Genomic DNA, 24,747 nt, shown 5'->3' with positions numbered 1-24,747 from the left:
TATACCATGCACACTGTACCATGCACACTGTATCCTATACCGTGCACAACGTATACTGTACCATGCACACTGTATACTATACCCTGCATAATGTATATTATACCATGCACGCTATACTGTACCATGCACAATGTATACTATACCATGCACACTGTATACTGTACCATGCACAATGTATACTATACCATGCACACTGTATCCTGTACCATGCACAATGTATACTATACCATGCACACTGTATACTATACAATGCACACCATATCCTATACCATGCATAATGTATACTATACCATGCACACTGTATCATATACCGTGCACAATGTATACTATACCATGCACACTGTATACTGTACCATGCACAATGTATACTATACCATGCACACTGTATCATATACCGTGCACAATGTATACTATACCATGCACACTGTATACTGTACCATGCACAATGTATACTATACCATGCACACTGTACCGTGCACACTGTATCCTATACTGTGCACAACATATACTGTACCATGTACACTGTATACTATACCCTGCACAATGTATACTATACTGTGCACACTATACTGTACCACGCACAATGTATACTGTACCATGCACAATGTATACTATACCATGCACACTGTATCCTAAACCTTGCACAATGTATACTGTACCATGCACACTATATACTATACCGTGCACACTATATACTATACCGTGCACAATGTACACTGTACCGTGCACACTGTATACCATACCTTGCACACTGTATACTGTACCATACACAATGTATACTATACCGTGCACACTGTATACTGTACCATACACAATGTATACTATACCGTGCACACTGTATACTGTACCATACACAATGTATACTATACCGTGCACACTGTATACTGTACCATACACAATGTATACTATACCGTGCACACTGTGTACTGTACCGTACACAATGTATACTATACTGTGCACACTGTATACTGTACCATACACGCTATAAATTATTCCATGCACACAGCATACTATACCATGCACGATGTATACTATACCGTGCACACTGTATACTGTACCATACACAATGTATACTATACTGTGCACACTGTATACTGTACCATACACGCTATAAATTATTCCATGCACACAGCATACTATACCATGCGCACTGTATTATACTATTGCACGCTATGTACTATACCATGCACACTGTATACTCTGCCATGTACACACACTGTGCACAGTACGCCGTATATACTATACCATGTGCCATATGTACTATATGATGTACTATGTGTACTATACCATGCACACTGTATACTCTACTAGGCAAACTGCATACTATTAAAGTGACATTGCAATGTGCTGTAAACAAAGAGCAACACTAATTAAAAGCCTGGAGTGAGACAAGCTCATATATTAATCACGCAATATATTGTTTCAGGTAACCTTAAAATGATCAAATCTCAATTCTGAAGATTTGATGGCAATTTTTATAGAAGACCAATAAGGTACAGTCTAACCCTAAACACATTACAGTCAAACCCTAGACACATTACAGTCTAACCCTAAACACATTACAGTCAAACCCGAGACACATTACAGTCAAACCCTAAACACATTACAGTCAAACCCTAAACACATTACAGTCAAACCCTAGACACGGTATTGACCATAGAATCATAGAATCGTTACAGCACAGAAGGAGGCCATTTGGCCCATTGAGCCTGTGCCAGCTCTTTGTAAGAGCAATCCAGTAGGTCCCATTCCCCCCCTCTTTCCCCATAGCCCTGCAGATTTTTTCCCTTCAAATATTTATCTCATTCCCTTTTGAAAGCCATGATTGAATCTGCTTCCACCGCCCTTTCAGGCAGCACATTCCAGATCACAACTACTCACTGCGGAAAAAAAGTTTTTCCTCATGTCGCTTTTAGTTCTTTTACCAATCACTTTAAATCTGTGTCCTCTGGTTCTCGACTCTTCCGCCAATGGGAACAGTTTCTCTTTATTTACTTTATCTAAACCCATCATGATTTTGAACACTTCTATCAAATCTCCTCTTAACCTCATCTGCTCTAAGGAGAACAATCCCAGCTTCTCCAGTCTCTCCACATAACTGAAGTCCCTCATCCCTGGTACCATTCTAGTAAATCTTTTTTGCACTCTCTCTAAGGCCTTCACATCCTTTCTAAAGTGCGGTGTCCAGAATTGAACACAATACTCCAGTTGTGGCTGAACCAGTGTTTTATAAAGGTTCAACATAACTTCCTTGCTTTTGTACTCTATGCCTCTGTTTATAAAGCCCAGGATCCCATATGCTTTTTTAATCGCTTTCCCAACCTGTCCTGACACCTTCAAAGATTTGTGCACATATACCCCCAGGTCTCTCTGTTCCTGCACCCCCTTTAACATTGTACCATTTAGTTTATATTGCCTCTCCTCATGTATCACTTCACACTTCTTTGTGTTAAATTTCATCTGCCATGTGTCCACCCATTCCACCAGCCTGTCTTGAAGTCTATCACTATCCTCCTCACTGTTTACTACACTTCCAAGTTTTGTTTCATCTGCAGATTTTGAAATTGTGCCCTGTACACCCAACTCCAAGTCATTAATATGTATCAAAAAAAGCAGCGGTCCTAGTACCGACCCCTGGGGAACACCACTGTACACCTCCCTCCAGTCCGAAAAGCAACCGTTCACCAGTACTCTCTGTTTCCTGTAACTTAGCCAATTTTGTATCTATGCTGCCGCTGTCCCTTTTATTCCATGGGCTTCAATTTTGCTGACAAGCCGATTATGTGGCACTTTATCAAACGCCTTTTGAATGTCCATATATACATAACCTCAACTGCATTGCCCTCATCTACCCTCTCTGTTACCTCATCAAAGAACACAATCAAGTTAGTTAAACACAATTTGCCTTTAATAAATGGCTGGCTTTCCTTTTTTAATCCACACTTGTCCAAGTGGCTATTAATTCTGTCCCGTATTATCGTTTCTAAAAGCTTTCCCACCATCAAGGTTAAACTGACTGGCCTGTAGTTGCTGGGTTTATCCTTACACCCTTTTTTGAACAAGGGTGTAACATTTGCAATTCTCCAGTCCTCTGGCACCACCTCCATATTGGAAGATTATGGCCAGCACCTCTGCAATTTCCACCCTTACTTCCCTCAGCAACCTAGGATGCATCCCATCCGGACCTGGTGACTTATCTACTTTAAGTACAGCCAGCCTTTCTAGTACCTCCACTTTATCAATTTTTAGCCCATCCAGTATCTCAACTACTTCCTCTTTTACTGTGACTTTAGCAGCATCTTCTTCCTTGGTAAAGACAGATGCAAAGTATTCATTTAGGCCCAACCATCTTCAGCTGCTTCATCAATGACCTTCCCTCCATCATAAGGTCAGAAATGGGAATGTTCGCTGATGACTGCACAGTGTTCAGTTCCATTCGCAACCCCTCAGATAATGAAGCAGTCCGAGCCCGCATGCAGCAAGACCTGGACAACATCCAGGCTTGGGCTGATAAGTGGCAAGTAACATTCGTGCCAGATAAGTGCCAGGCAATGACCATCTCCAACAAGAGAGAGTCTAACCACCTCCCCTTGACATTCAACGGCATTACCATCGCCGAATCCCCCACCATCAACATCCTGGGGGTCACCATTGACCAGAAACTTAACTGGACCAGCCATATAAATACTGTGGCTACGAGAGCAGGTCAGAGGCTGGGTATTCTGCGGCGAGTGACTCACCTCCTGACTCCCCAAAGCCTTTCCACCATCTACAAGGCACAAGTCAGGAGTGTGATGGAATACTCTCCACTTGCCTGGATGAGTGCAGCTCCAACAACACTCAAGAAGCTCGACACCATCCAAGATAAAGCAGCCCGCTTGATTGGCACCCCATCCACCACCCTAAACATTCACTCCCTTCACCACCGGCGCACAGTGGCTGCAGTGTGCACCATCCACAGGATGCACTGCAGCAACTCGCCAAGGCTTCTTCGACAGCACCTCCCAAACCCGTGACCTCTACCACCTAGAAGGACAAGGGCAGCAGGCGCATGGGAACAACACCACCTGCACGTTCCCCTCCAAGCCACACACCATCCCGACTTGGAAATATATCGCCGTTCCTTCATTGTCGCTGGGTCAAAATCCTGGAACTCCCTTCCTAACAGCACTGTGGGAGAACCGTCACCACACGGACTGCAGCGGTTCAAGAAGGCGGCTCACCACCACCTTCTCAAGGGCAATTAGGGATGGGCAATAAATGCCGGGCTTGCCAGTGACACCCACATCCCGTGAACGAATAAAAAAAAACCTCAGCCATCCCCTCTGTCTCCATGCGTAGATCTCCTTCTTGGTCCCTAATCGGCCCCACCCCTCCTCTTACTACCCGTTTATTATTTATATGCCTATAGAAGACTTTTGGATTCCCTTTTATGTTAACCGCCAGTCTATTTCATACTCTCTTTGCCCCTCTTATTTCCTTTTTCACTTCTCCTCTGTACTTTCTATATTCAGCCTGGTTCTCACTTGTATTATCAACCTGACATCTGTCATACGGCCCCTTTTCCTGCTTCATCTTACTCTCTTTCTCTTTTGTCATCCAGGGAGCTCTGGCTTTAGTTGCCCTACCTTTCTCCCTCGTAGGAATGTACCTAGACTGTACCCGAACCATCTCCTCTTTAAAGGCTGCCCATTGTTCGATTACAGTTTTGCCTGCCAATCTTTGATTCTGATTTACCCGGGCCAGATCCGTTCTCAACCCACTGAAATTGGCCCTCCTCCAATTAAGTATTTTTACTCTAGATTGCTCCTTGTCCTTTTCCATAACTATTCTAAACCTTATGACACTATGATCGCTGTTCCCTAAATGATCCCCCACTGACACTTGCTCCACTTGACCCACCTCATTCCCCAGAATCAGATCCAGCAATGCCTCCTTCCTCATTGGGCCAGAAACGTACTGATCAAGAAAGTTCTCCTGAACACACTTCAGAAATTCCTCCCCTTCTTTGCCCTTTACACTATTACTATCCCAGTCTATAATAGGATAGTTGAAGTCCCCCATTATCACTACTCTATAGTTCTTGCACCCCTCTGTACTTTCCCTGGAAATTTGCTCCTCTATATCCTTTCCACTAATTGGTCATCTATAGAATACACCCAGTAGTGCGATGGCACCTCTAGTGTTCCTTAACTCTAACCAAATAGATTCTGTCCTTGACCCCCTCAAGGACATCCTCTCTCTCCAGCACTGCAATATTCTCCTTAATCAATACTGCCATCCTCCCTCCTTTTGTTCCTTCCCTATCTTTCCTGAACACCTTGTATCCAGGTATATTTAGTGCCCAATCCTGCCCTCTTTGGAGCCAGGTCTCCGTTATCGCCACTACATCATATTCCCATGTGGCTATTTGTGCCATCAGCTCACCAACCTTATTTATCACGCTTTGTGCATTTACACACATGCACTCTAAACCTATCTTCAACCTTCTCGTATTCTCTTAGTCTGATCCCACTTAATACTCTATTTCTTACTCTAGTGCTATCTGTCTCTTCCAATCCTTTGTGCACCTTGTTTCTCCTTTCTAATGCTACATCTTGCTGCCCAACCCCCTGCTAAATTAGCTTAACCCCCATCCCCTCCCCCCACCCCCAGCACTGGTGAACCTCCCTGCGAGGACATTGGTCCCAGCTCTGTTGAGGTGCAACCCGCCCATCTTGAACAGGTCCCACCTGCCCCAGAACCCCAGAACAACCCTAAACACAGTACCGACTGACCCAAAACACGGTACAGTCAAACCCTAAACACGGTACAGTCAAACCTAAAACACGGTACAGTCAAACCTAAAACACGGTACAGTCAAAACCTAAACACGGTACTGACTGACCCTAAACATGGTACAGTCAAACCTAAAACATGGTACAGTCAAACCCTAAACACGGTACTGACCGACCCTAAACACGATACAGTCAAACCCTAAACACGGTACTGACCGACCCTAAACACGGTACAGTCAAACCCTAAACACGGTACAGTCAAACCTAAAACACGGTACAGTCAAACCTAAAACACGGTACAGTCAAAACCTAAACACGGTACTGACTGACCCTAAACATGGTACAGTCAAACCTAAAACATGGTACAGTCAAACCCTAAACACGGTACTGACCGACCCTAAACACGATACAGTCAAACCCTATCATCTGGGAACTTCCCCGCTCCATAAAGGAGCCTGCAGTCCTGGCAAACCTACACAAACACAGGACAGAGCAGTGCAGATTGGAGGATAATCGACCAATCCAGCATCACATACCTGCCGAGACAGAGGGACAGGGCGAGGAGGGAAGGGGGGATATTTAATTAAAGGAACAAAACAGGCAGGAAGTTCTAGGACAAGGCACACTGGCAAAGATAAAAGAAAGAATGACTTGCATTTATATAGCACCTTGCACAGTCTTAGGATGTTCCAAAGCACTTTACAGCCAATTAAGTACTTTTGAAGTGTAGTCACTGTTGTAATGTAGGAAACGCGGCAGCCAAATTTGTGCACAGCAAGATCCCACAAACAGGTACTGAGATAAATGACCTGTTAATCTGTTTTAGTGGTGTTGCTTGAGGGATAAATGGCCAGGACACCAGGGAGAACTCCCCTGCTCTTCTTTGAAATAGTGCCGTGGGATCTTCGACATCCACCTAAACAGGCAGACGGAGCCTCGGTTTAACATCGCATCCAAAAGGGGGCCCCTCCGACGGTGCAGCACGCCCTCAGTACTGCACTGGAGTGTCAGCCTAAATTTTGTACTCAAGTCTCTGGTGCAGGGTTTGAACCCACAACCTTTATAGCTCAAGGAGGATGAGCGTGCTACCCACTGAGACAAACTAGCAAGAGAGTGTAGGGAAGAATGTTAGTTTAACCTGGACAGAGTTGGTCAGGCAATCGTCACAGGATTTATTCTTGTAGAATGTAGAACTCCACTTTTCTCGCTGAGTATTGGTCCACGTCCTTCCTGCCACCTTCCTCCCCGATATTTACCAATCACTTCCTAGGACCAAGTACACAGGACAGATGCAGAAAGCTGGCAGTCGTGAGACTCAGTGCATAACGATGTGCTGTAGGTAATTGACAAACAACAATTACCGACCGGGCTAAAAGGGTTAAATTATGAGGACAGGTTGCATAGACGAGGCTTGTATTCCCTTGGGTATAGGAGATTAAGGGCTGATCTAATTGAGGTGTTTTAGATGATTAAAGGAGTTGATTGGGTAGATAGAGAGAAACTATTTCCTCTGGTGGGAGAGTCCAGAACAAGGGGGCATAATCTTAAAATTAGAGCTCGGCCGTTCAGAGGTGATGTCAGGAAGCACTTCTTCACACAAAGGGGAGTGGAAATCTGGAACTCTCTCACCCAAAAAGCTGTAGAGGCTGGGGGTCAATTGAAAATGTCAAAACTGAGATTGATAGATTTTTGTTAGGTAAGGGTATTAAGGGATATGGAACCAAGGCAGGTAGATGGAGTTAAGATACATAGGGCACTAAATTGGGCCGTGTAGCGCCTGTTGTTACAGCGCTACGCAGCCTCGTGAACAACCAAGATGGCTTCTTGGTTGCGCACGCAGGTTTCCATCTTGGTATAGGAGCTAGCACAGGCGCAAATACCGAACGCCGGCAGCGTGTAAAGTGAGGAGAAAATGGATACAATCAGTGTGCAACGCTGATTTAAAGTGATAGACACCATTTTGGGACTTAACGCTCAACTCAATGCACAGTCTTAACCACGACCATCTGAATGTGTCTTAGAGTGCCTGGAGGACCCCTTAGCCCCACGATTTAAAGGGACCATGCAGGATTTACAGGTTAGTGGCTGGATTATTGCTTCTGGCTGCTGATACATTTGTAACTGTTTTTGGAGGTCTCCTAGATTTGAATACTAGGACGTGGGGACATAGACTAACATTTAGAGCCAGGACGTGCAGGAGTGAAGTTAGGAAAAGCTTCTACACGCAAAGGGTGGGAGATGTTTGGGATGCTCTCGAATGCAAACGGCAGTTAATGCTCGTTCAATTGTGAATTCTAAATCTGAGATTGATCGATTTCTGTGAACCAAGGGTATTAAGGGATATGGGGCTAAGGCGGGTATATGGAGTGAGGTCACAGGTCCACCATTATCTCATTGAATGGCAGAACAGGCTCGAAGGACTAAATGTCACTGCCACTTGCTGCCTCCTGTTATGCGCCACCTTCTTCTGCAAGAAAGCGGGATGTGTGTCTGGGTGAAGTGCCTGTTATGGTTGAATAGCTGCCAGTGTGTGGCCTGTGAGTTGTGGGTGGGCGGCTTGCAGCAGCGGTAATGTGTAAGGGTGAGAGGAAGCATCTGATTGGAAGAGTTGAGTATTGATGGAAAGAGTTTGTTGGTATATGGGTGATGGGGGGTGTAGTGCGTGGTGCAGTTGGTCGGAGACACCACTTGACAGTTGACCTCACTCACCATGACCACTCATGTGAAAGCATTGAACTTCTTCCTGCACTGCATCCATGTTCATGATGCTGTGCGCCTGGCATTGACTTCGTCCCCCGCTGCCTCCAACTGCCTTTTGGCCATATGTCTGGAGGGCCTCATTCCCCCCCCGCCCAACAACCGATATAGGATGTCCCTCCTTCTGTCCACCTCTTGCACCAAGGCCTCTAGTGCATCAACAGAGAACCTTGGTGCACCCACTCTCACAGGCCTGGTACCAACTCAGATCAGCAGATTGGTGAGGTGTGGCATGCAGATTCGAGGATGTGGGATTTAGTAGTGCGCAACCTTTATTTAATGTTTTAACATAACTCATCAGTGTGTAAACATAGAGACGGGACCTGCATCTGTGTTTCACGTGTGCGATGTCTGATCTCCGTTCAGATTCCGTGCAGACAGCAGACTGTTACTTTCAGCAAATAACAGGTACCAGCTACCTTTAAGAGATTTGATGAGATATCCTCCCTTTAAGAGATTGAGGCTCCCCCTGCTAGTGGAAAGTGTGAATTGCATTGAATGAATGTGCAAGGCCTGGATTTCAACGCAGATTGACGGTGAGTACTGAGGCCGGACGAAGTTCTCGTCCTGCCTGGGCAGGGGCCATTGGGTGCGGGTTAATAGCGGATCACGCTACCTACACCCAATAATAGGCCCTATCAAATTTTTCCCCCATAATATCTAATAAAGTTCTTAGGGGCCTAGATAGAGTGGACAGGAAGGACCTATTTCCTTTAGCAGGGGAGACAGTGACCAGGGGGGGCATAGATTTAAATGAAGTGGTAGAAGGGTAGAGGGGAGTTGAGAAGAATTTTTTTCACCCAGAGGGTGGTGGGGGTCTGGAACTCACTGCCTGAAAGGGTGGTAGAGGCAGAAACCCCCATCGCATTTAAAAAGTACTTGGATATGCACCTGAAGTGCCATAACCTACAAGGCCACGGACCAAGAGCTGGAAAGTGGGATTATGCTGGATAGCTCTTTTTCGGCCAGAACAGACACGACGGGCCGAATGGCCTCCTTCTGTGCCATAAATTTCTATGATTCTATTATTCTATAACAGGCTCAGGGGCTGAATGGTTTCCTCCTGTTCCTTATGTTCTTATGTTCCTTAGCAGCCCATAATGAACGCTCAGGTCATGAGGGTGATGAAGGCTCAGGGGTTTCACTCCCTCAGGTGGCACAATAGTTAGCGTCCTCACTCCTTGGTGCGTTAATTTATCACAGTCGTTGATCTGTGTATCTTAAACTGATTAATGACCGAGTTAAAGTAAGGGACAAAAGAGTTTCACATCAACATGTTAACAGAGTATTACCAAGATGAATCAAGCAGCCAAGGAACTGATTTCAATTCCATCGATACTGGGCATCTGACACTGGACATGGAAACCTGGACTTTGCTCTTCTTACCACCCCCCAAATTTTAGAATACGGGCAAGCAGAGATTGGAATCCATTATGCCATATTCCCGTTCTGTTTAGCCCTCACCCAAATTTCCACCATTGTTTCCCGTGGTTGGTTGAACCAACCTAACAGATGCCCTAAAATAGATGCACGGTGCGGTGAGGTCTGATGTCCTGTTTCCCGTCATTGCCGCCTCAGTAATGATCCCCATATACAACGGCCCTCTGGGGGTGCTCGGCGCTAGCGGAGAAGCAGCTTTACTCTCTGCCTTCCTGACTTTTGCTCTGGGACTGCCTCCTCCCCCAACCACCCTTCAATCAGGGCATATTGAGGCACATTGAGAGAGAGGAGGAACCGAGGGAGGCCAGGCTGGTGAGGCTACACTGAAAATGTATGGCACCCAAGGCAACACCAGAGATACACGGGACCTGATGTTACACCAGAGATACACGGGACCTGATGTTACACCAGAGATACACGGGACCTGATGTTACACCAGAGATACACGGGACCTGATGATGTTACATCAGAGATACACGGGACCTGATGATGTTACATCAGAGATACACGGGACCTGATGTTACACCAGAGATACACGGGACCTGATGTTACACCAGAGATACACGGGACCTGATGTTACATCAGAGATACACGGGACCTGATGTTACATCAGAGATACACGGGACCTGATGTTACACCAGAGATACACGGGACCTGATGTTACACCAGAGATACACGGGACCTGATGTTACACCAGAGATACACGGGACCTGATGATGTTACACCAGAGATACACGGGACCTGATGATGTTACACCAGAGATACACGGGACCTGATGATGTTACACCAGAGATACACGGGACCTGATGATGTTACACCAGAGATACACGGGACCTGATGTTACACCAGAGATACACGGGACCTGATGATGTTACACCAGAGATACATGGCAACTGCCATTGGGAGTCCCACACCAGGGGATCCAGGCAGAGACACTTGTAACTGTAACTGCTGAAGGAGCTGCATCCTGAAGGGACGGTGAGAGAGGAAAAGGAAGAGGAAGAGAGGAGAATGAACCTACACTGTGCAGGGACCAGTGGGGACAGTGCAGTTAGTCTGCTGATGCAGCAACAACAACAACAACAACTTGCATTTATATAGCGCCTTTAACGTAGTAAAACGACCCAAGGCGCTTCACAGGTGCGTAATCAGACAAAATTTCACAGACACAGTCCAGTCAGCTTCAGGTTAACCAGAGACTGGAGTATCGAATTGAATCTGGGTCAAAAGGCTTTAAGGAAAGTTGCTGTTAGTTCCTCCGGTTGTTTATATTCTGAACAAGCCAATAGCTCAGTGCGCTGGGAGGCTACTCTTTACATTTTACTTTATTTTCCCCAGCAGCAATATGAACAAGTTGGACAAACTCAACGAACTAGCGTAAGGGAGTACTCGCACTTACGTAGCACCTTATCATGTCTTTGGAACATCTCAAATATTAAAGGGGCACCTCTTTGTGAAAAATTAGTTGACCAGCAAATGAGCATTATCACAACGGCAGGTGTGTGACATCACTGTGCCATGAGATATGTGTGAACTGCTGGTTCTCCTCCTTCCCAAAGGATGAAAGGTTTGCCTGTCACTTTTTCTTGATGACAAAGTCCCTTTTACAATTCAGCCTACTTCCCGATACTCTTTATTCACCCTCTCCACTAGAGTCAACTTCCAAAGGCAAGCCCATAGGAACATAGGAATTGCGAGATGAGAAAAGACCCAGGTCCATCTAGTTCGCCTTCTACCATCCTGGTGGATACGACAATAATGGAGTTGTTGACCAATCACAGCAATCAATCTCCATCAATTAGTCTCCAACAGACCCAGACATGAGGCGAGGAAAACCCCCAGCGCTTTGGGAACCATAGGTCCAAAGTCACCTCTTCCTCCCGAGATTGTTACACTCACCAAATGTCATGTCTCAAATTACTCATTTACTGTATCCCAAAATATTATGAAATGAAATTTGACCTGGTGTCTAAAATATTGGGGCTAATGGGTCACTCTTATACTGTTGGGATGTGCACTGAAAATAATTCAGAATGCCACTAAATACACCTGCACTCTCCAAAAAAGAAAGATCTTGCATTTATATAGAGCGTTTCATGGCCTCAGGACGTCCCAAAGCACTTTACAGCCAATTAAGAACTTTTGAAGTGTAGTTTCCGTTGTAATGTAGGGAAACGTGACAGCCAATTTGTGCACAGCAAGATCCCACAATCAGCAATGTGATAATAACCAGATAATCTGTTTTAGTGATGTTGGTTGAGGGATAGATATTGGCCAGGACACCAGGGAGAACTCCCCTGCTCTTCTTCAAAATAGTGCAGTGGGATCTTTTCTGTCCACCTGAGAGGGCAGACGGGACCTCGGTTTAACGTCTCAACCGAAAGACCTGTGGAAAACACCATGCTGACAGACCATGTAGCTCAGTCCAAACTATTAATCGGAATTTAGTATTAGAAGTAAAGTTATGCAGAAGCACAAAAAAAAAGATAAACCAACAGCTGAGAGTAACAAGTAATAAAAACAGAAAATGCTGGAAAAGCTTAGCAAGTCAGGCAGCACCTTTGACCTGAAATGTTAACTCTGTTTCTTTCTCCACAGATGCTGCCTCACTTGCTGAGCTTCTCCAGCATTTTCTGTATTTATTTCAGATTTCCAGCATCTGCAGTATTTTGCTTTTGATAACAAGTACAGTATTTCATTGTCATCAATCTATTAAACTGGGTTTTTTTTACAATCAATCATTTTAAGATTTTTAATGTGCTTGAAACCGAACCATGATGTTCTTGCTCACCACAGTTTCCAATTGTAAACAATTTTACAACACCAAGTTATAGTCCAGCAATTTTATTTTAAATTCACAAGCTTTCGGAGGCTTCCTCCTTCGTCAGGTGAACGATGTGAAAACCTGACGAAGGAGGAAGCCTCCGAAAGCTTGTGAATTTAAAATAAAATTGCTGGACTATAACTTGGTGTTGTAAAATTGTTTACAATTGTCAACCCCAGTCCATCACCGGCATCTCCACATCACAGTTTCCAAGCAGACTGAAGGCTGATCCATCTGGTCCAAGCAGTCAGCTCACATCTCAGAACAAAAGAATCTCTTCCTCGTTAAACAAGTTTTTTTTTTAAAAGTTCCCAGATCCTCAATAAAAGCTAAACAAGTTGATAATCAATTATGGTGGATCCAACATGGACACCCAAACCTTTTGACACCTGGATTGACGTTGGGCCCTCCGACACTCGATAGGCGTTACAGGATACTGTTTGCATTCCTCGTCAAAGGGCCAATAATTGGATTAGCTCAGAGGGCCGCTGGGGTTTCGAACCCGCTGGTCTGGCTTTACATTCCAAGCCACAAAAACAATAGCTTCCCCCGAGGGAATTGACTGTTGAATTTCATCTCAAGAAGCTTGGGGGCACTGGCCTACTTAAAATTTTGTTTAAAAAAAAAATACACTTCAATCCAAGGGCAATGCGATAGAATGGCCAAATCTATGATGTCAACTTTGATTGAATTCCCTATTCAGAGCATCACTCTGCCTGCCTTCGAGAGGGAGCTGGACCAGTTACTGACTGGAGCACAGATCGCGTCATATAGAAGGTAAGTGTCTTTATAGATTTCACTTGGTCCACATGATCTCCTGGACAGGTTTCGATCGCCTGGGGTGGTGGGGGGGGGGGGGGTCGGAGAGGAATTTTCCAGGGTATTTTTTTCTCTTATTGGTCCTGGGTTTTTTCTCTGTCTTTTTGTCTCTCTCAGGAGATTACATGGCTGCAAGTGGTGGAGTGGTGAGATGTGGGGGAGAGGGGAGGGGAAGAACATAAGAAATAGGAGCAGGAGTCGGCCATACGGCCCCTCGAGCCTGCTCCGCCATTCAATAAGATCATGGCTGATCATCGACCTCAACTCCACTTTCCCGCCCGAACCCCATATCCCTTGATTCCCCTAGAGTCCAAAAACCTATCGATCTCAGCCTTGAATATACTCAACGACTGAGCATCCACAGCCCACTGGCATAGCGAATTCCAAAGATTCACAACCCTATGAGTGAAGAAATTTTTCCTTATCTCGGTCCTAAATGGCCGACCCCTTCTCTTGAGACTATGACCCCCAGTTCTAGACTCTCCAGCCATGAGAAACAGCCTCTCAGTATCTACCCTGCAAAGCCTTCTAAGAATTTTATACATTTCAGTGAGATCAAAGGGTGTACACAACACCTGAACACCAAAGATTATCCATCAGCTCTGTTTAGGAATCTTAGGACCTGGGAACACTCCAACAAGACCTGATGCCAGAGTCCTTCAGTCCGATCGATAGCCCTCGCCAAGAGGTGACAATCCTGTACAGTACAGATGCACAGTGTGAAGTGCACTCCAGAATGACCCCAGAGTAAGGCGAGGGATTGAGGAAATTACACAGGAACACAGGAACATTCAGCCCCTCGAGCCTGTTCCGCCATTCAATTAGATCATGGCTGATCTGTACCTCAACTCCATTTACCTGCCTTATGGGGGTTACATATGCCTTAATACCCTTGCCCAACAAAAATCCCACCCAATTCCAAAAATCTTATTAAATTAACTTGTGTGAAATGGCAGATTTAAACCACAAGAGCCTACAGTTTCCTTTAATCTAAATGCCTCAACAGCCTTTTTGGGGGAGAGAGTTCCAGATTTCCACTCCCCTTTGTGTGAGGAAGTGCTTCCTGACATCACCCCTGAACGGCCGAGCTCTAATTTTAAGGTTATGCCCCCTTGTTCTGGACTCCCCCCACCAGAGGGAACAGTTTCTCTCTATCTACCTCATCAACTCCTTTAATCATCTTAAACACCTCAATTAGATCAGCCCTTAATTTTCTATACTCGAGGGAATACTAGCCTCGTCTGTGTAACCTGTCCTCATAATTTAACCCTTTTAGCCCCGGTATCATTCTGGTGAATCTGCGCTGCACCCTCTTCAAGGCCAAAATATCCTTCCTGATGCTCAGTGTCCAGAAATTCCTCCTAATGTGAGCTTCATTACATCTCTGGATCACACTGACAATTTTTTTTTAAAAGATAATGATCCTTCAAGTTTTTTCTGCAGGGGTCATGCTTCAAGTAGGGCATCAAGTTATATTTTTGGGGGAATTATTGCACTCAAAGTACAGATGCTATTGTAGAATTATAGAATCATAGAATGATACAGCACAGAAGGAGGCCATTCAGCCCATCATGCCTGTGTCAGCTCTTTTTGAAAGAGCGATCTAATTAGTCCCACTCCCCCTGCTCTTTCCCCATAACCCCTGCAAATTTTTCCCCTTCAAGTATTTATCCATTTCCCTTTTGAAAGTTATTATTGAATCTGCTTCCACCGCCCTTTCAGGCAGCGCATTCCAGATCAGAACAACTCGCTGCGTAAAACAATTTCTCCTCGTCCCACCTCTGGCTCTTTTGCCAATTACCTTAAATCCGTGTCCTCTGGTTACCGACCCTTCTATTACTGGGGGGATGGAATGTTTTAACACTCAGCATCTACCCTCTCCATAACCAGATGTTACAAAAAGCCCCCTCTACTCTGTCCCAGCGGGAGCCATGATCATGGTTCCCAAGAGCACTCCCTGCTGTGCCAGGCTGACATATCCATTTCTCACAACTGCCAACTCCGTTGCCACTCTTGGAGCGAGATTTCAATTTGACTGCTGACTTTTTGCTAAATTACAAGCGGTTTTATGCTGTAAACTCAGACGCACTAAAACCTGGATTGAGACAGTTCATTTAACTATATCCTCCCATCAGTGTGAGCAGGATTCGAACCTGAGTCCCAGGGTGAAGGGACGCTGATCTAACGTACCCTGTCACCCAGTCCCTCTACACGTTAATATTAATTAAGAGCGTATTATGCATAAAACAGTTCATTGCCCCTGGAGTATTCATGACGTTTATTTTTTCAGTAACTGGTCTTTGAGAGTTCTTGCAGGGCACAACGGGCCGGATTTTTCTGGAGTCTCACGACGTGCCCCGTTAGTTAGAGGGCAATGGGGTATCTGGGACCTGAGTGAACGACAGGACCAACAGTCTATCTCCTTAACTAGTGAGATTTGTAAGACCATAAGACCATAAGAGATAGGAGCAGGAGTAGGCCATTCGGCCCCTCGAGCCTGCTCCGCCATTTAATGAGATTATGGCTGATCTGATTTTTACCTCAACTCCACTTTCCCGCCCTTTCTCCATATCCTTTGACTCCCTTGTTGATCAAAAATTTGTCTAACTCAGCCTTGAGTGTATTCGATGACTCAGCCTCCACCGCTTTTTGGGGTAAAGAATTCCAAAGATTCACGACCCTCTGGGAGAAGAAATTCCTCCTCATTCCCGTCTTAAACGGGCGACCCCTTATTCTGAGACCATGCCCCCTAGTTTTAGATTCCCCCATGAGGGGTAACATCCTCTCAGCATCCACCCTATCGAGTCCCCTCAGAATCTTGTATGTTTCAATAAGATCTCCTCTCATTCTTCTAAACTCCAATGAGTATAGACCCAACCTGTTCAATCTTTCCTCATAAGAGAACCCTTCCATACCCGGAATCAACCTAGTGAACCTTCTCTGAACTGCCTCCAATGCAAGTATATCCTTCCTTAAATAAGTGCACCTGAACTGTACGCAGTACTCCAGGTGTGGTCTCACCAGCACCCTGTACAGTTGCAGCATGACTTCCCTGCTTTTATACTCCATCCCCCTAGAAATAAAGGCCAATATTCCGTTTGCCTTCCGGATTACCTGCTGTACCTGTATGTTGACTTTTTGTGTTTCATGTACGAGGACACCCAGATCCCTCTGTACTGCAGCATTCTGTAGTATTTCTCCATTCAAATAATATTTTGATTTTTTATTTTTCCTCCCAAAGTGGATGACTTCACATTTTCCCACATTATATTCCATCTGCCATTAACAACAATTCACTACATGCAGGAATGAGACTCAACAGTTTAATTTGTTCCCTTTCTGAGCTGGAGAGATTGATTGGCATTGCATTAACAATTATCACGTCATTAAAAGGGTATTTACACTATTGATTATGAGCCCTAACTTTCTGTTGTGAGTTTAATGGGCAATTAATGTGCAAATCCAGCAACTTTATATAAATAACGGGGAGGTTGAGGGCGCGATGCCATTTGTGCAAAACAAATTGTGGAACAGCGTAAATCGACCAGCAAGTTCTGGAGAGTCCCAACTCAGGGCGTATCTCTTCATCCCCTGAACTTGCCGGCCGATTTTGCAGAATAATAACGGTGTGCATCGTTAACATGCCGTTATTTTTCCAGGAAGACTTGACCCAATGATTTCAGAAATGATGTGGCTACAAAATAACAGTGACTACACTTCAAAAGCATTTCAGTGGCTGTGAAGCACTTTGGGACATCCTGGGACTGTCAAAGATGCAAGTTCTTTCTTCTCACTTCTGATGGATAATGGACGTACAGGAACAAGGGAGCACCAGGACGCAGCGATGCAGGGTCTGGCAGAGAGGTCTGGGGTTTATTAACGCAAGACCAATGATTGGGAAACTCATCTCTCACAAGTGTCATCTTCAAACAGGAGCTCGAGCGATCACTAACACACATGAATCATCAATGGAGGGTGCTGAAAGGGGGCACGGCTGTGGGAATGCGACAGATAGATTTGGTCGAGTGCTAGATTTAGTTAAGAATTTCATGCCCGCTCCCAGCCTCTCTCTCTCTCTCCATCCCAGTCTCCGGCTCACATAGAAAATAAAATCCCAACACCTCATCACAGGTGCAGCTGAGTCAGGTTCGACTCAGTTCTATCACTGCGTGTTTACCAAAGCAAGCGGACAACAATCATTTTTCCCAACCCTTAAAAGTGAACAGCCTGTCCGTGTGGGTGATGGACAAAGCCCGTCTGTTTCAAGAACTGCCTGACTACCTCACATAGCTGAAGTTGTTTCACAGACTCATGTCACTGAAGTCTCCCTCATGTCCCCTCAGTGGAGATTTGCGAGGCTGCTCCCTACTGAGATGATCTGATCTATCCAGGGCTGATTTACGGCGTTTACTCTGGGTTCACGGTGATTTATCAGCACTAAAGATCGGTCCGATTTGTTTGGCTGCGGCTGGCAATTGTTTGTTTATAAATACAGTGCGATTCAGAGTCTCCGGTAAAAGGCTGGGTGCAAAAACAAGGCTGGGAAACGGTTAGGAATGAAACACAAGAAGATGTGACTTGGCAATGTTTACAGACAAAGATGCTCCAATTTTCCTGACCCACTCTCTCCCTCCCACCCACCCCACCATTCCTGCACTACCCAGCACTGGACAGGTGCAGCACACCTGGCGCGTTGTCCCTGTCCAGGCCGGGCTGTGTCAGTTTTCAGTGGGCTCAATTCACTAACACGGCTCAGTTACGCCACCAGCGTAGGCCCACCTTGGCAGGGGTTTGCACTAGGAAACGGCAGCAGAAAGAGTAGTGGGCCTGCCCACCAGCCTGGGACTTCCTGTTGGAGAACAGTAGGCCTGCAGGCCTGGGTATCGACCTGTAAATTAAAAAGATAAGCCCACCTATTTTAGGGCCTGTTTCTGGCTTGCCACTGGGTTCAAGCCCCAAGCCAGCCAACTTTCACCCGCAACTGGGCGACCCTGGGTCCACGGGCAGGAAATTAAGGTGAGAGGCCAGCATGGCCACCCTCTCCCTCCTCCCCCCACCTCAATTACAAGGGTACATGGGGCCTGCACCCAGGGAACGGGGCAGGGCAAAGGTCAGGAAAATTGGACCCTCAATGTCACCATGCAACATTGACCCAAGGAGCTCCCCCTGGTGGCTCAGCGGGTAAGTGCACAACAACAACAACAACAACACCTTGCATTTATATAGCGCCTTTAACATAGTAAAACGCCCCAAGGCGCTTCACAAGAGCGATTATCAAACAAAATTTGACACCGAGCCACATAAGGAGATATTAGGACATAGGAGATATTATGGGCTCCTACAACCCATACGAATTCTGGATTGACATCACCGGACGCGAGTTCTCCGACTGGATGTCAATCCAGAATTCAGAGCCAATTAAGTGAAAAACTTTTCTTTGTGGGGCCAGGAGGAGCAGGAAGGCTCCACGAGGCAAGTCGCAGCCTCCCCGCTTTTCGTCTCCTGCAAGACCCTCCCAGAAACCCCCTTCTCCACCACTTACTCGACAAGGGCCACTCGATCTATCCCAGCCTGCACCCGCTCTGTTCCTTGCTCCCGGAAATGGACCAGTGGCATTTAAATGTGGCCCAGCACTTAACATACCACAGGCCCGGAAACATAGGCCAGTGAGTGCAGTTTGCCCCGCCCGGGGTTAAAATCGACCCCCGAGACGTCAAGGAGTTGATGAGGTCCGCAGGATTTACCCGTCTAGAGACCGCTATTATCAAATCCCTTGCTTGTTACCCCTGGAGAAGATAGTGAGATGGGTCATTAATCATTGATAGACACTGCTCGTTACCTCTACACTGAAGATTTGTACAGTTTCAGTATTTACCACACTCATTTGTGCCTCATTCTTTCCCATGCAAGTGTTTCAGTTACTTTAGCCAGTGAAAACTTCAGCTCTGGATTTGATATTCCGAGAATTACATGGAATGTACAGAACAGAAACAGGCCATTCGGCCCAACAGGTTTATGCTGGTGTTTATGCTCCACACGAGCCTCCTCCCTCCCTACTTCATCTCACCCTATCAGCATATCCTATTCCTTTCTCCCTCATGTGTTTATCTAGCTTCCCCTTAATTGCATGGCGGTATAGTATGAAGAGACATATAACCCAGCAGCGGTTTACAGTAAATGGGGATCATTTAGGGTTGCCAACTCTGATTGGACGTATTCCTGGAGGTTTTGTCACATGACCTCCTGCCCCATAATGCCCCACCGGTCGACCAGCCTTTTTTTCCCATCGCCAATATTTTTCTAACTAATAAACTAAAGTGTTCAAAAAGAGATTGAAGAAAACATCTTCAAGTGTCAGGCAATGACCATCTCCAACAAGAGAGAGTCTAACCACCTCCCCTTGACATTCAACGGCATTACCATCGCCGAATCCCCCACCATCAACATCCTGGGGGTCACCATTAACCAGAAACTTAACTGGACCAGTCACATAAATACTGTGGCTACAAGAGCAGGTCAGAGGCTGGGTATTCTGCGGCGAGTGACTCACCTCCTGACTCCCCAAAGCCTTTCCACCATCAACAAAGCACAAGTCAGGAGTGTGATGGAATACTCTCCACTTGCCTGGATGAGTGCAGCTCCAACAACACTCAAGAAGCTCGATACCATCCAGGACAAAGCAGCCCGCTTGATTGGCACCCCATCCACCACCCTAAACATTCAATCCCTTCACCACCGGCACACTGTGGCTGCAGTGTGTACCATCCACAGGATGCACTGCAGCAACTCGCCAAGGCTTCTTCAGCAGCACCTCCCAAACCCGCAACCTCTACCACCTAGAAGGACAAAGGCAGCAGGTACATGGGAACAACACCACCTGCACGTTCCCCTCCAAGTCACACACCATCCCGACTTGGAAATATATCGCTGTTCCTTCATTGTCGCTGGGTCAAAATCCTGGAACTCCCTTCCTAACAGCACTGTGGGAGAACCTTCACCACACGGACTGCAGCGGTTCAAGAAGGCGGCTCACCACCACCTTCTCAAGGGCAATTAGGGATGGGCAATAAATGCTGGCCTTGCCAGTGATGCCCACATCCCATGAACAAATTTTTAAAAATCTTTTTTTTAATGCCCCTTTGTATTTTCTCCCGGGTTTTGCTGGAAGCAGTGTCCGGGAGATTAATCTTTAATTCCTATGGAGACTCCAGGACAACTTTGGAGGGTTGGCAACCCCAGGATCATTGGTTAGACCTGCAGGTCCCACAGGGCACATTGTCAGCTAAATATAAGGTTTCAGATCATCTTTGAAGGAGGGATATGGGCTGCGGTCCCAGTGTAAATGAAAGAAAGACCATGCATTTATAGAACACCTTATCAAACCCTCCAAACATTCCAAAGCACTTCACAATCAATAAATGACTTTATACGAAGTGTAAACACTGTTTTGTCGGTAAAGATTACGGCCAATTTGTGCACAGCAAGAGCCAACAACCAATAAATGAAATGAATGGCCAGTTAATCTGGGGTTTATTTTGGAGGGGGTGAGATGGAAGTCTTGGTTGAGGAAGGAATGTTGGCCAGGACACCAGGAGAACTCCCAGCTCTTCCTCGAGTCTGAAAACACCTACTCCGAGATAATACTTCAGATATACATCAACAAACCAAAGTAAAATAAATGAACTATGGGCAATGGAGGCTCAGTCATTGAGTACATTCAAAACAGAGATCGATAGATTTCTAGATATGGGGATAGTGCAGAAAAATGGCGTTGAGGTAGAAGATCAGCCATGATCTTGTTGAATGAATGGCGGAGCAGGCTCGACGGGCCGGATGGTCTCCTCCTGCTCCTATTTCTTATGTTCTTATGAACAGCCATCAGCTTGGATTCTGAAGTAGGCAGAGCTTTCAGCTAAGATAACAAATTCCTCTTGTCCCCTTGTGGTGGCTAATTTCCTTTCATGTGTCTGTGTTATATAATGGATGGGAACTGCACTGAATGAGAAATAATCCACCAGGTTTGTTCTATTAACTCCTTATTATTTAGTGACGCATGACAACAACAACATCTTGCATTTATATAGCGCCTTTAATGTAGTAAAACGTCCCAAGGGCTTCACAGGAACAATTATTGAACAATATTTGACACCGAGCCACATAAGGAGATATTAGGACAGGTGACCAAAGGCTTGGTCAAAGAGATAGGTTTTAAGGAGCATCTTAAAGGAGGAGAGAGAGGTAGAGAGGCGGAGAGGTTTGGGGAGGGAATTCCAGATCTTAGGGCCTAGGCAGCTGAAGGCACAGCCGCCAATGGTGGAGCGATGAAAATCGGGGATGCACAAGAGGATATAATTGGAGGAATGCAGAGATCTCGGAGGGTTGTAGGGCTGAAGGAGGTTACAAAGATGGGGGCGAGGCCATGGAGGGTTTTGAACACAAGGATGTGAATTTTAAAATCAAGGCGTTCCCGGACTGGGAGCCAATGTAGGCCGGCCAAGCACAGGGGTAGGCCATTCAGCCCCTCGAGCCTGTTCCATCATTCAATTAGATCATGGCCGATCTGAGTCGGACCTTCCGGAGAAGAGGACAATCGCTGTTACGGCTGCCTTATTTTTTTTAACATTTCCCCCCGAAGAAAACCTCACAATGTACAAGCCGTATGTTGGTCGTATGTTGCTCGTGGCTGAGACTCTGTCGCCATCTGGTGGTCAATGTGTTTATAAACCGATTACGAAGAGTGATGCAAAGCCACAACTGAATGCTGAAACTGGCCTTCAGCTCCTGACACTGTTTTGACATTTGCTGATACTGGGGGATTTGTTGGAATGAAATGCTACACCCAGCACTGCAGCTGTGTTTTGATTTGGTATCGATTTCCCCTCAACCTCCCCAATCGGAGACACTTCCTGGAGCTTGTGTGTCAGCCCCAGTTCTCTCGTGCTGTGGGGTTTTCTACTGTTAAAGGAGGGTGACCCTGTGTGTTCGTGTGCACGGGACTTAGGGTTGCCAACTCTGGTTGAACGTATTCCTGGAGGTTTCATCACATGACCTCCCGTCCAGTCAAACAGCCTTTTCTCGCAATCTCCAATATTTTTATAACTAATAAACAAAAATGTTTGAAGAAAATGAAAAAAACACATAATTCTATTCATGCCCCTATGATTTTCATCTCAGTTGTTGCTCGCAGGAGACTCCAGGACAATCCTGGAGGGTTGGCAACTCTAACTAAGCTGTGCATTTTCTTTTATTCATTCTTGGGGTTTGCTGGCAAAGCCGGCATTTATTGCCCATTCCTAGTTGCCCTGGGAGGGTGGTAATGGGCCTTCTTCTTGAACCACTTTTTCCGGCTTGTGCCCACTTCACACCCCAGCCCAACTGACCCAGCCCTTACAGCCAATCCTTATCCCTGCTCCCACTTACCTTTTAGTCCCCATCCCAGAGACTTGAGCACATAATCCAGACTGACACTTCGGTGCAGTACTGAGGGAGCGCTGCACTGACGGTGGGTCAGTCCTGGGGGAGTGCTGCACTGACGGTGGGTCAGTCCTGGGGGAGTGCTGCACTGACGGTGGGTCAGTACTGAGGGAGCGCTGCACTGACGGAGGTGCCGTCTTTCGGGTAAGACGTTAAGCCGAGGCCCCGTCTGCCCCTCTCAGGCGGAGGTAAAAGATCCCATGGCACTATTTCAAAGAAGAGCAGGGGAGTTCTCCGCGCTGTCCTGGGGCCATTATTTATCCCTCAACTAACATCACTCATTATCACATTGCTGTTTGCGGGATCTTGCTGTGCACAAATTGGCTGCCATGTTTGCTACATTACAACAGCGACTACACTCCAAAAATACTTCATTGGCTGTAAAGTGCTTTGGAACGTCCTAAAGTAGGGAAAGGCTCTCTATAAATGCAAGTCTTTCTTTCTTTTGCAATTTAGAATTAACCCGATCACATGCTTGTAGAATCTTGAGATGAGATTATCATTTCAGGGTATGTTGGTATAGAATAATCAGCAGGTTCGTTGCTTTGCGTTTGCCTATTTTACGGTACGAGCTGCCCCTCATTATATAATATGTGATGCGTATAGCAGGCAGAGAGGGGAGGCCGTTGCTTCATCGGGCTTAGCTAGAATCAAACACTGGTCCTGGAGAGGAAAGGACAGCTGCAGCTCTTATCAGAAGCAGAGGGTCCCACTGCCGAGCTCTCCCTTGTTCACGGAGAGTGCGGTGGAGGAGTTGGGTCTACAACACCGTAGCCTGATTTCCCAGCCTGCGCTCGTGCACTCGTGAGGCTCCATGATTGGACGGGAGCCTCACAGAATCACACCCAATATCTAACTAACTGCACCACCCGGTCCCCACAGTCAGATATCTTTAACTGCAGTTATACTATACATAGTAAACACTGGTGCCTGAATTTATGAAGGATTTACCATGATGCAACTATCCATAGGTGTCCAAATGTTGTTTTTGATTTACAGAGTGGATCGTTGGCAGTAAGGGGGGTCTCATAAATAAACCGCACAGATGACACAAGTTGGCCCAGGATCGTGTCCCTATGACATAGACTCAAATACTTGGGTCTGTATACTCACAATATAAATCGTCCACCTGTTCTCAGAAGTCAGTCACCCCTCCCCTTTCACCCCCTCGTTTAGTTCTGATGTTAACACATATTTGCCTTATTTGGATAAACACTTGCAGCACAGGGCGAGTGTGTGTCGAGAGTGTGCAGCCTGTATTTAAACAGTTACCGTTTCATTCACTGACCTATTCACCCACGCGTTGATCACTTTGATAGATCTGGACAGGCTAGCTCTAAACCCACAGTTCACTTTTCATGGATAGTTTCTGTCCTCACGGACAACCAGCACGGACACATTGATGGAAAATTCTGAAAACACTCAGCGGGTCAGTCTGCATCTGTGGAGAGAAGAGGCAAGTTGATGTTTCGAGTGTGGATCCTTCATCAAAACTGGAACATAAGAGGTGGACGGGTTTATTAATATAAACAGTAAAAGGCAAGGGGAAATCGATACAGTTAAAAAAGCACAGACCAACCCAGAGAGGTAACAACAACTTGCATTTATATCGAAACTTTGATGTTGAAAAACATCCCAACATAGGAACAGGAGGAG

The 24,747-nt window shown here is 46.0% G+C and overlaps 1 long non-coding RNA gene across 1 annotated transcript in view; it reads right to left on the bottom strand.

Annotated features, from left to right (window-relative positions):
• Nucleotides 1–24,747, bottom strand: part of LOC137335098 (uncharacterized) — a 66,663-nt gene that overhangs the window by 19,859 nt on the left and 22,057 nt on the right. Inside the window, exon 2 of the long non-coding RNA XR_010966328.1 lies at nucleotides 24,380–24,532. This is a non-coding gene — a long non-coding RNA (uncharacterized lncRNA). The remainder of the gene's footprint in view (nucleotides 1–24,379; nucleotides 24,533–24,747) is intronic.

This window comes from Heptranchias perlo, chromosome 19, assembly GCF_035084215.1.
Source record: "Heptranchias perlo isolate sHepPer1 chromosome 19, sHepPer1.hap1, whole genome shotgun sequence".
In the NCBI taxonomy this organism is placed as follows: Eukaryota; Metazoa; Chordata; class Chondrichthyes; order Hexanchiformes; family Hexanchidae; genus Heptranchias; species Heptranchias perlo.
This window is presented reverse-complemented; position numbering and strand designations above follow the sequence as displayed.